This window comes from Telmatherina bonti (genome assembly GCF_933228915.1).
Source record: "Telmatherina bonti genome assembly, chromosome: 8".
NCBI lineage: Eukaryota > Metazoa > Chordata > Actinopteri > Atheriniformes > Telmatherinidae > Telmatherina > Telmatherina bonti.
Genome location: NC_136626.1, coordinates 1351772 through 1364227, shown reverse-complemented (window position 1 = coordinate 1364227; position 12456 = coordinate 1351772). Strand labels below are relative to the sequence as shown.

Genomic DNA, 12456 nt, shown 5'->3' with positions numbered 1-12456 from the left:
GAACCTGATCTAAACCCGTCAGAACCTGATCTAAACCAATCAGAACCCAGTCAGAACCTGATCTACACCCGTCAGAACCCGATCTAAACCCAGTCAGAACTTGATCTAAACCCATCAGAACCTGATCTAAACCCATCAGAACCTGATCTAAACCCAGTCAGAACCCGATCTAAACCTATCAGAACCCGATCTAAACCCATCAGAACCCGATCTACACCAGTCAGAACCCAATCTAAACCCATCAGAACCAGTCAGAACCCGATCTAAATCCACCAGAACCCAATCTAAACCCATCAGAACCCGATCTGTACCATTCAGAACCCGATCTAAACCCAGTCAGAACCCAGTCAGAACCTGATCTAAACCCATCAGAACCAATCAGAACCCGTACTAAATCCACCAGAACCTGATCTAAACCCATCAGAACCAGTAAGAACCCGTTCTAAATCCACCAGAACCCGATCTAAACCCATCAGAACCAGTCAGAACCTGATCTAAACCCATCAGAACCTGATCTATACCCATCAGAACCCGATCTAAACCCGTCAGAACCCGATCTAAACCCATCAGAACCAGTCAGAACCCGTTCTAAATCCATCAGAACCCGTTCTAAATCCGTCAGAACCCGATCTAAACCCATCAGAACCTGATCTAAACCCATCAGAACCAGTCAGAACCTGATCTAAACCAATCAAAACCCAGTTAGAACCCGATCTAAACCCATCAGAACCTGATCTAAACCCAGTCAGAACCCAATCAGAACCTGATCTAAACCCATCAGAACCCGATCTATACCAGTCAGAACCTGATCTAAACCCAGTCAGAACCCAGTCAGAACCTGATCTAAACCCATCACAACCCGATCTATACTAGTCAGAACCCGATCTATACCAGTCAGAACCCGTTCTAAACCCATCAGAACCCAATCTATACCAGTCAGAACCCGTTCTAAACCCATCAGAACCCGATCTAAACCCAGTCAGAACCCGATCTAAACCCATCAGAACCCGATCTATACCAGTCAGAACCCAGTCAGAACCCAATCTAAACCCACCAGAACCTGATCTAAACCCACCAGAACCTGATCTAAACCCGTCAGAACCTGATCTAAACCAATCAGAAGCCAGTCAGAACCTGATCTAAACCCATCAGAACCCGTCAGAACCTGATCTAAACCAATCAGAACCCAGTCAGAACCCGATCCAAACCCATAAGAACCTGATCTAAACCCATCAGAACCTGATCTAAACCCATCAGAACCCAGTCAGAACCCAATCTATACCAGTCAGAACCCGATCTATACCAGTCAGAACTTGATCTAAACCCATCAGAACCTGATCTAAACCCATCAGAACCCGATCTAAACCCATCAGAACCCGATCTAAACCCATCAGAACCCGATCTAAACCCAGTCAGAACCCGATCTAAACCCATCAGAACCCGATCTAAACCCATCAAACCCGATCTACACCAGTCAGAACCCGATCTAAACCCATCAGAACCAGTCAGAACCCGATCTAAATCCACCAGAACCCGATCTAAACCCAATCAGAACCCAGTCAGAACCTGATCTAAACCCATCAGAACCTGATCTAAACCCAGTCAGAACCCAGTCAGAACCTGATCTAAACCCATCAGAACCCGAACTATGTCAGAACCTGATCTAAACCCAGTCAGAACCTGATCTAAACCCATCACAACCGATCTAAACCCATCAGAACCAGTCAGAACCCGATCTAAATCCACCAGAACCCGATCTAAACCCATCAGAACCCGATCTGTACCAGTCAGAACCCGATCTAAACCCAGTCAGAACCCAGTCAGAACCTGATCTAAACCCATCAGAACCAATCAGAACCCGTACTAAATCCACCAGAACCTGATCTAAACCCATCAGAACCAGTAAGAACCCGTTCTAAATCCACCAGAACCCGATCTAAACCCATCAGAACCAGTCAGAACCTGATCTAAACCCATCAGAACCCGATCTAAACCCAGTCAGAACCCGATCTAAACCCAGCCAGAACCCAATCTAAACCCATCAGAACCTGATCTAAACCCAGTCAGAACCTGATCTAAACCCATCAGAACCCGATCTATACAAGTCAAAACCCGATCTAAACCCAGTCAGAACCCAGTCAGAACCTGATCTAAACCCACCAGAACCCGATCTATACCAGTCAGAACCCGATCTAAACCCAGTCAGAACCAGTCAGAACCCGATCTAACCCCATCAGAACCCGATCTAAACCCACCAGAACCCAATCTAAACCCACCAGAACCCGATCTAAACCCATCAGAACCTGATCTAAACCTGTCAGAACCCAATCTAAACCCATCAGAACCAGTCAGAACCCGTTCTAAATCCGTCAGAACCCGATCTAAACCCATCAGAACCTGATCTAAACCCATCAGAACCAGTCAGAACCTGATCTAAACCAATCAAAACCCAGTTAGAACCCGATCTAAACCCATCAGAACCCGATCTAAACCCCTCAGAACCCGATCTACACCAGTCAGAACCCGATCTAAACCTGTCAGAACCTGATCTAAACCAATCAGAAGCCAGTCAGAACCTGATCTAAACCCGTCAGAACCCGATCTAAACCCATCAGAACCAGTCAGAACCCGTTCTAAATCCATCAGAACCTGTTCTAAACCCATCAGAACCCGATCTAAACCCATCAGAACCTGATCTAAACCCATCAGAACCAGTCAGAACCTGATCTAAACCCGTCAGAACCTGATTTAAACCAATCAGAACCCAATCAGAACCTGATCTAAACCCGTCAGAACCCGATCTAAACCCAGTCAGAACTTGATCTAAACCCATCAGAACCCGATCTAAACCCATCAGAACCTGATCTATACCCATCAGAACCCGATCTAAACCCATCAGAACCCGATCTAAACCCAGTCAGAACCCGATCTAAACCCATCAGAACCCATCAAACCCGATCTACACCAGTCAGAACCCGATCTAAACCCATCAGAACCAGTCAGAACCCGATCTAAATCCACCAGAACCCGATCTAAACCCAATCAGAACCCAGTCAGAACCTGATCTAAACCCATCAGAACCCGATCTATACCAGTCAGAACCTGATCTAAACCCAGTCAGAACCCAGTCAGAACCTGATCTAAACCCATCACAACCCGATCTATACTAGTCAGAACCCGATCTATACCAGTCAGAACCTGATCTAAACCCATCAGAACCCGATCTATACCAGTCAGAACCTGATCTAAACCCATCAGAACCAGTCAGAACCCGTTTTAAATCCATCAGAACCCGATCTAAACCCATCAGAACCTGATGTAAACCCATCAGAACCAGTCAGAACCTGATCTAAACCCGTCAGAACCTGATCTAAACCAATCAGAACCCAGTCAGAACCTGATCTACACCCGTCAGAACCCGATCTAAACCCAGTCAGAACTTGATCTAAACCCATCAGAACCTGATCTAAACCCATCAGAACCTGATCTAAACCCAGTCAGAACCCGATCTAAACCTATCAGAACCCGATCTAAACCCATCAGAACCCGATCTACACCAGTCAGAACCCGATCTAAACCCATCAGAACCAGTCAGAACCCGATCTAAATCCACCAGAACCCAATCTAAACCCATCAGAACCCGATCTGTACCAGTCAGAACCCGATCTAAACCCAGTCAGAACCCAGTCAGAACCTGATCTAAACCCATCAGAACCAATCAGAACCCGTACTAAATCCACCAGAACCTGATCTAAACCCATCAGAACCAGTAAGAACCCGTTCTAAATCCACCAGAACCCGATCTAAACCCATCAGAACCAGTCAGAACCTGATCTAAACCCATCAGAACCCGATCTAAACCCAGTCAGAACCCGATCTAAACCCAGCCAGAACCCAATCTAAACCCATCAGAACCTGATCTAAACCCAGTCAGAACCTGATCTAAACCCATCAGAACCCGATCTATACCAGTCAGAACCCGATCTAAACCCAGTCAGAACCAGTCAGAACCCGATCTAACCCCATCAGAACCCGATCTATACCAGTCAGAACCCGATCTAAACCCAGTCAGAACCAGTCAGAACCCGATCTAACCCCATCAGAACCCGATCTAAACCCACCAGAACCCAATCTAAACCCACCAGAACCCAATCTAAACCCATCAGAACCCGATCTAAACCCATCAGAACCTGATCTAAACCTGTCAGAACCCAATCTAAACCCATCAGAACCAGTCAGAACCCGTTCTAAATCCGTCAGAACCCGATCTAAACCCATCAGAACCTGATCTAAACCCATCAGAACCAGTCAGAACCTGATCTAAACCAATCAAAACCCAGTTAGAACCCGATCTAAACCCATCAGAACCCGATCTAAACCCCTCAAAACCCGATCTACACCAGTCAGAACCCGATCTAAACCTGTCAGAACCTGATCTAAACCAATCAGAAGCCAGTCAGAACCTGATCTAAACCCGTCAGAACCCGATCTAAACCCATCAGAACCAGTCAGAACCCGTTCTAAATCCATCAGAACCTGTTCTAAACCCATCAGAACCCGATCTAAACCCATCAGAACCTGATCTAAACCCATCAGAACCAGTCAGAACCTGATCTAAACCCGTCAGAAACTGATTTAAACCAATCAGAACCCAGTCAGAACCTGATCTAAACCCGTCAGAACCCGATCTAAACCCAGTCAGAACTTGATCTAAACCCATCAGAACCCGATCTAAACCTATCAGAACCTGATCTATACCCATCAGAACCCGATCTAAACCCATCAGAACCCGATCTAAACCCAGTCAGAACCCGATCTAAACCCATCAGAACCCGATCTAAACCCATCAAACCCGATCTACACCAGTCAGAACCCAATCTAAACCCATCAGAACCAGTCAGAACCCGATCTAAATCCACCAGAACCCGATCTAAACCCAATCAGAACCCAGTCAGAACCTGATCTAAACCCATCAGAACCTGATCTAAACCCAGTCAGAACCCAGTCAGAACCTGATCTAAACCCATCAGAACCCGATCTATACCAGTCAGAACCTGATCTAAACCCAGTCAGAACCCAGTCAGAACCTGATCTAAACCCATCACAACCCGATCTATACTAGTCAGAACCCGATCTATACCAGTCAGAACCCGTTCTAAACCCATCAGAACCCAATCTATACCAGTCAGAACCCGTTCTAAACCCATCAGAACCCGATCTAAACCCAGTCAGAACCCGATCTAAACCCATCAGAACCCGATCTATACCAGTCAGAACCCAGTCAGAACCCAATCTAAACCCACCAGAACCTGATCTAAACCCACCAGAACCTGATCTAAACCCGTCAGAACCTGATCTAAACCAATCAGAAGCCAGTCAGAACCTGATCTAAACCCATCAGAACCCGTCAGAACCTGATCTAAACCAATCAGAACCCAGTCAGAACCCGATCCAAACCCATAAGAACCTGATCTAAACCCATCAGAACCTGATCTAAACCCATCAGAACCCAGTCAGAACCCAATCTATACCAGTCAGAACCCGATCTATACCAGTCAGAACTTGATCTAAACCCATCAGAACCTGATCTATACCCATCAGAACCCGATCTAAACCCATCAGAACCCGATCTAAACCCATCAGAACCCGATCTAAACCCAGTCAGAACCCGATCTAAACCCATCAGAACCCGATCTAAACCCATCAAACCCGATCTACACCAGTCAGAACCCGATCTAAACCCATCAGAACCAGTCAGAACCCGATCTAAATCCACCAGAACCCGATCTAAACCCAATCAGAACCCAGTCAGAACCTGATCTAAACCCATCAGAACCTGATCTAAACCCAGTCAGAACCCAGTCAGAACCTGATCTAAACCCATCAGAACCCGAACTATGTCAGAACCTGATCTAAACCCAGTCAGAACCCAGTCAGAACCTGATCTAAACCCATCACAACCGATCTAAACCCATCAGAACCAGTCAGAACCCGATCTAAATCCACCAGAACCCGATCTAAACCCATCAGAACCCGATCTGTACCAGTCAGAACCCGATCTAAACCCAGTCAGAACCCAGTCAGAACCTGATCTAAACCCATCAGAACCAATCAGAACCCGTACTAAATCCACCAGAACCTGATCTAAACCCATCAGAACCAGTAAGAACCCGTTCTAAATCCACCAGAACCCGATCTAAACCCATCAGAACCAGTCAGAACCTGATCTAAACCCATCAGAACCCGATCTAAACCCAGTCAGAACCCGATCTAAACCCAACCAGAACCCAATCTAAACCCATCAGAACCTGATCTAAACCCAGTCAGAACCTGATCTAAACCCATCAGAACCCGATCTATACAAGTCAAAACCCGATCTAAACCCAGTCAGAACCCAGTCAGAACCTGATCTAAACCCACCAGAACCCGATCTATACCAGTCAGAACCCGATCTAAACCCAGTCAGAACCAGTCAGAACCCGATCTAACCCCATCAGAACCCGATCTAAACCCACCAGAACCCAATCTAAACCAACCAGAACCCGATCTAAACCCATCAGAACCTGATCTAAACCTGTCAGAACCCAATCTAAACCCATCAGAACCAGTCAGAACCCGTTCTAAATCCGTCAGAACCCGATCTAAACCCATCAGAACCTGATCTAAACCCATCAGAACCAGTCAGAACCTGATCTAAACCAATCAAAACCCAGTTAGAACCCGATCTAAACCCATCAGAACCCGATCTAAACCCCTCAGAACCCGATCTACACCAGTCAGAACCCGATCTAAACCTGTCAGAACCTGATCTAAACCAATCAGAAGCCAGTCAGAACCTGATCTAAACCCGTCAGAACCCGATCTAAACCCATCAGAACCAGTCAGAACCCGTTCTAAATCCATCAGAACCTGTTCTAAACCCATCAGAACCCGATCTAAACCCATCAGAACCTGATCTAAACCCATCAGAACCAGTCAGAACCTGATCTAAACCCGTCAGAACCTGATTTAAACCAATCAGAACCCAGTCAGAACCTGATCTAAACCCGTCAGAACCCGATCTAAACCCAGTCAGAACTTGATCTAAACCCATCAGAACCCGATCTAAACCCATCAGAACCTGATCTATACCCATCAGAACCCGATCTAAACCCATCAGAACCCGATCTAAACCCATCAGAACCCGATCTAAACCCATCAGAACCCATCAAACCCGATCTACACCAGTCAGAACCCGATCTAAACCCATCAGAACCAGTCAGAACCCGATCTAAATCCACCAGAACCCGATCTAAACCCAATCAGAACCCAGTCAGAACCTGATCTAAACCCATCAGAACCTGATCTAAACCCAGTCAGAACCCAGTCAGAACCTGATCTAAACCCATCAGAACCCGATCTATACCAGTCAGAACCTGATCTAAACCCATCAGAACCAGTCAGAACCCGTTTTAAATCCATCAGAACCCGATCTAAACCCATCAGAACCTGATCTAAACCCATCAGAACCAGTCAGAACCTGATCTAAACCCGTCAGAACCTGATCTAAACCAATCAGAACCCAGTCAGAACCTGATCTAAACCCGTCAGAACCCGATCTAAACCCAGTCAGAACTTGATCTAAACCCATCAGAACCTGATCTAAACCCATCAGAACCTGATCTATACCCATCAGAACCCGATCTAAACCCAGTCAGAACCCGATCTAAACCCATCAGAACCCGATCTAAACCCATCAGAACCCGATCTAAACCCATCAGAACCCGATCTAAACCCAGTCAGAACCCGAGCTAAACCCATCAGAACCCGATCTAAACCCATCAGAACCCGATCTACACCAGTCAGAACCCGATCTAAACCCATCAGAACCAGTCAGAACCCGATCTAAATCCACCAGAACCCGATCTAAACCCATCAGAACCCGATCTGTACCAGTTAGAACCCGATCTAAACCCAGTCAGAACCCAGTCAGAACCTGATCTAAACCCATCAGAACCAATCAGAACCCGTACTAAATCCACCAGAACCTGATCTAAACCCATCAGAACCAGTAAGAACCCGTTCTAAATCCACCAGAACCCGATCTAAACCCATCAGAACCAGTCAGAACCTGATCTAAACCCATCAGAACCCGATCTAAACCCAGTCAGAACCCGATCTAAACCCAGCCAGAACCCAATCTAAACCCATCAGAACCTGATCTAAACCCAGTCAGAACCCGATCTATTCAAGTCAAAACCCGATCTAAACCCAGTCAGAACCTGATCTAAACCCACCAGAACCCGATCTATACCAGTCAGAACCCGATCTAAACCCAGTCAGAACCAGTCAGAACCCGATCTAACCCCATCAGAACCCGATCTAAACCCACCAGAACCCAATCTAAACCCACCAGAACCCAATCTAAACCCATCATAACCCGATCTAAACCCATCAGAACCTGATCTAAACCCGTCAGAACCCAATCTAAACCCATCAGAACCAGTCAGAACCTGTTCTAAATCCGTCAGAACCCGATCTAAACCCATCAGAACCTGATCTAAACCCATCAGAACCAGTCAGAACCTGATCTAAACCAATCAAAACCCAGTTAGAACCCGATCTTAACCCATCAGAACCCGATCTAAACCCCTCAGAACCCGATCTACACCAGTCAGAACCCAATCTAAATCTGTCAGAACCTGATCTAAACCAATCAGAAGCCAGTCAGAACCTGATCTAAACCCGTCAGAACCCGATCTAAACCCATCAGAACCAGTCAGAACCCGTTCTAAATCCATCAGAACCTGTTCTAAACCCATCAGAACCCGATCTAAACCCATCAGAACCTGATCTAAACCCATCAGAACCAGTCAGAACCTGATCTAAACCCGTCAGAACCCAATTTAAACCAATCAGAACCCAGTCAGAACCTGATCTAAACCCGTCAGAACCCGATCTAAACCCAGTCAGAACTTGATCTAAACCCATCAGAACCCGATCTAAACCCATCAGAACCTGATCTATACCCATCAGAACCCGATCTAAACCCATCAGAACCCGATCTAAACCCATCAGAACCCGATCTAAACCCAGTCAGAACCCGATCTAAACCCATCAGAACCCGATCTAAACCCATCAAACCCGATCTACACCAGTCAGAACCCGATCTAAACCCATCAGAACCAGTCAGAACCCGATCTAAATCCACCAGAACCCGATCTAAACCCAATCAGAACCCAGTCAGAACCTGATCTAAACCCATCAGAACCTGATCTAAACCCAATCAGAACCCAGTCAGAACCTGATCTAAACCCATCAGAACCCGATCTATACCAGTCAGAACCTGATCTAAACCCATCAGAACCAGTCAGAACCCATTTTAAATCCATCAGAACCCGATCTAAACCCATCAGAACCTGATCTAAACCCATCAGAACCAGTCAGAACCTGATCTAAACCAATCAAAACCCAGTTAGAACCCGATCTTAACCCATCAGAACCCGATCTAAACCCCTCAGAACCCGATCTACACCAGTCAGAACCCGATCTAAACCTGTCAGAACCTGATCTAAACCAATCAGAAGCCAGTCAGAACCTGATCTAAACCAGTCAGAACCTGATCTAAACCAATCAAAACCCAGTTAGAACCCGATCTAAACCCATCAGAACCCGATCTAAACCCCTCAGAACCCGATCTACACCAGTCAGAACCCAATCTAAACCTGTCAGAACCTGATCTAAACCAATCAGAAGCCAGTCAGAACCTGATCTAAACCCGTCAGAACCCGATCTAAACCCATCAGAACCAGTCAGAACCCGTTCTAAATCCATCAGAACCTGTTCTAAACCCATCAGAACCCGATCTAAACCCATCAGAACCTGATCTAAACCCATCAGAACCAGTCAGAACCTGATCTAAACCCGTCAGAACCCAATTTAAACCAATCAGAACCCAGTCAAAACCTGATCTAAACCCGTCAGAACCCGATCTAAACCCATCAGAACTTGATCTAAACCCATCAGAACCCGATCTAAACCCATCAGAACCTGATCTAAACCCATCAGAACCCGATCTAAACCCATCAGAACCTGATCTATACCCATCAGAACCCGATCTAAACCCATCAGAACCCGATCTAAACCCATCAGAACCCGATCTAAACCCAGTCAGAACCCGATCTAAACCCATCAGAACCCGATCTAAACCCATCAAACCCGATCCACACCAGTCAGAACCCGATCTAAACCCATCAGAACCAGTCAGAACCCGATCTAAATCCACCAGAACCCGATCTAAACCCAATCAGAACCCAGTCAGAACCTGATCTAAACCCATCAGAACCTGATCTAAACCCAGTCAGAACCCAGTCAGAACCTGATCTAAACCCATCAGAACCCGATCTATACCAGTCAGAACCTGATCTAAACCCATCAGAACCAGTCAGAACCCATTTTAAATCCATCAGAACCCGATCTAAACCCATCAGAACCTGATCTAAACCCGTCAGAACCCGATCTAAACCCAGTCAGAACCCGATCTAAACCCAGCCAGAACCCAATCTAAACCCATCAGAACCTGATCTAAACCCAGTCAGAACCTGATCTAAACCCATCAGAACCCGATCTATACCAGTCAGAACCCGATCTAAACCCAGTCAGAACCAGTCAGAACCCGATCTAACCCCATCAGAACCCGATCTATACCAGTCAGAACCCGATCTAAACCCAGTCAGAACCAGTCAGAACCCGATCTAACCCCATCAGAACCCGATCTAAACCCACCAGAACCCAATCTAAACCCACCAGAACCCAATCTAAACCCATCAGAACCTGATCTAAACCCATCAGAACCTGATCTAAACCTGTCAGAACCCAATCTAAACCCATCAGAACCAGTCAGAACCCGTTCTAAATCCGTCAGAACCCGATCTAAACCCATCAGAACCTGATCTAAACCCATCAGAACCAGTCAGAACCTGATCTAAACCAATCAAAACCCAGTTAGAACCCGATCTAAACCCATCAGAACCCGATCTAAACCCCTCAAAACCCGATCTACACCAGTCAGAACCCGATCTAAACCTGTCAGAACCTGATCTAAACCAATCAGAAGCCAGTCAGAACCTGATCTAAACCCGTCAGAACCCGATCTAAACCCATCAGAACCAGTCAGAACCCGTTCTAAATCCATCAGAACCTGTTCTAAACCCATCAGAACCCGATCTAAACCCATCAGAACCTGATCTAAACCCATCAGAACCAGTCAGAACCTGATCTAAACCCGTCAGAACCTGATTTAAACCAATCAGAACCCAGTCAGAACCTGATCTAAACCCGTCAGAACCCGATCTAAACCCAGTCAGAACTTGATCTAAACCCATCAGAACCCGATCTAAACCTATCAGAACCTGATCTATACCCATCAGAACCCGATCTAAACCCATCAGAACCCGATCTAAACCCAGTCAGAACCCGATCTAAACCCATCAGAACCCGATCTAAACCCATCAAACCCGATCTACACCAGTCAGAACCCAATCTAAACCCATCAGAACCAGTCAGAACCCGATCTAAATCCACCAGAACCCGATCTAAACCCAATCAGAACCCAGTCAGAACCTGATCTAAACCCATCAGAACCTGATCTAAACCCAGTCAGAACCCAGTCAGAACCTGATCTAAACCCATCAGAACCCGATCTATACCAGTCAGAACCTGATCTAAACCCAGTCAGAACCCAGTCAGAACCTGATCTAAACCCATCACAACCCGATCTATACTAGTCAGAACCCGATCTATACCAGTCAGAACCCGTTCTAAACCCATCAGAACCCAATCTATACCAGTCAGAACCCGTTCTAAACCCATCAGAACCCGATCTAAACCCAGTCAGAACCCGATCTAAACCCATCAGAACCCGATCTATACCAGTCAGAACCCAGTCAGAACCCAATCTAAACCCACCAGAACCTGATCTAAACCCGTCAGAACCTGATCTAAACCAATCAGAAGCCAGTCAGAACCTGATCTAAACCCATCAGAACCCGTCAGAACCTGATCTAAACCAATCAGAACCCAGTCAGAACCCGATCCAAACCCATAAGAACCTGATCTAAACCCATCAGAACCTGATCTAAACCCATCAGAACCCAGTCAGAACCCAATCTATACCAGTCAGAACCCGATCTATACCAGTCAGAACTTGATCTAAACCCATCAGAACCTGATCTAAACCCATCAGAACCCGATCTAAACCCATCAGAACCCGATCTAAACCCATCAGAACCCGATCTAAACCCATCAGAACCCGATCTAAACCCATCAAACCCGATCTACACCAGTCAGAACCCGATCTAAACCCATCAGAACCAGTCAGAACCCGATCTAAATCCACCAGAACCCGATCTAAACCCAATCAGAACCCAGTCAGAACCTGATCTAAACCCATCAGAACCTGATCTAAACCCAGTCAGA

General features: G+C 46.3%; 1 protein-coding gene across 1 annotated transcript in view; it reads left to right on the top strand.

The window, feature by feature from the left end:
• Nucleotides 1-12456, top strand: part of palm1a (paralemmin 1a) — a gene marked incomplete at its 3' end in the record, with an annotated part of 261922 nt that overhangs the window by 99155 nt on the left and 150311 nt on the right. The window lies entirely within an intron of this gene.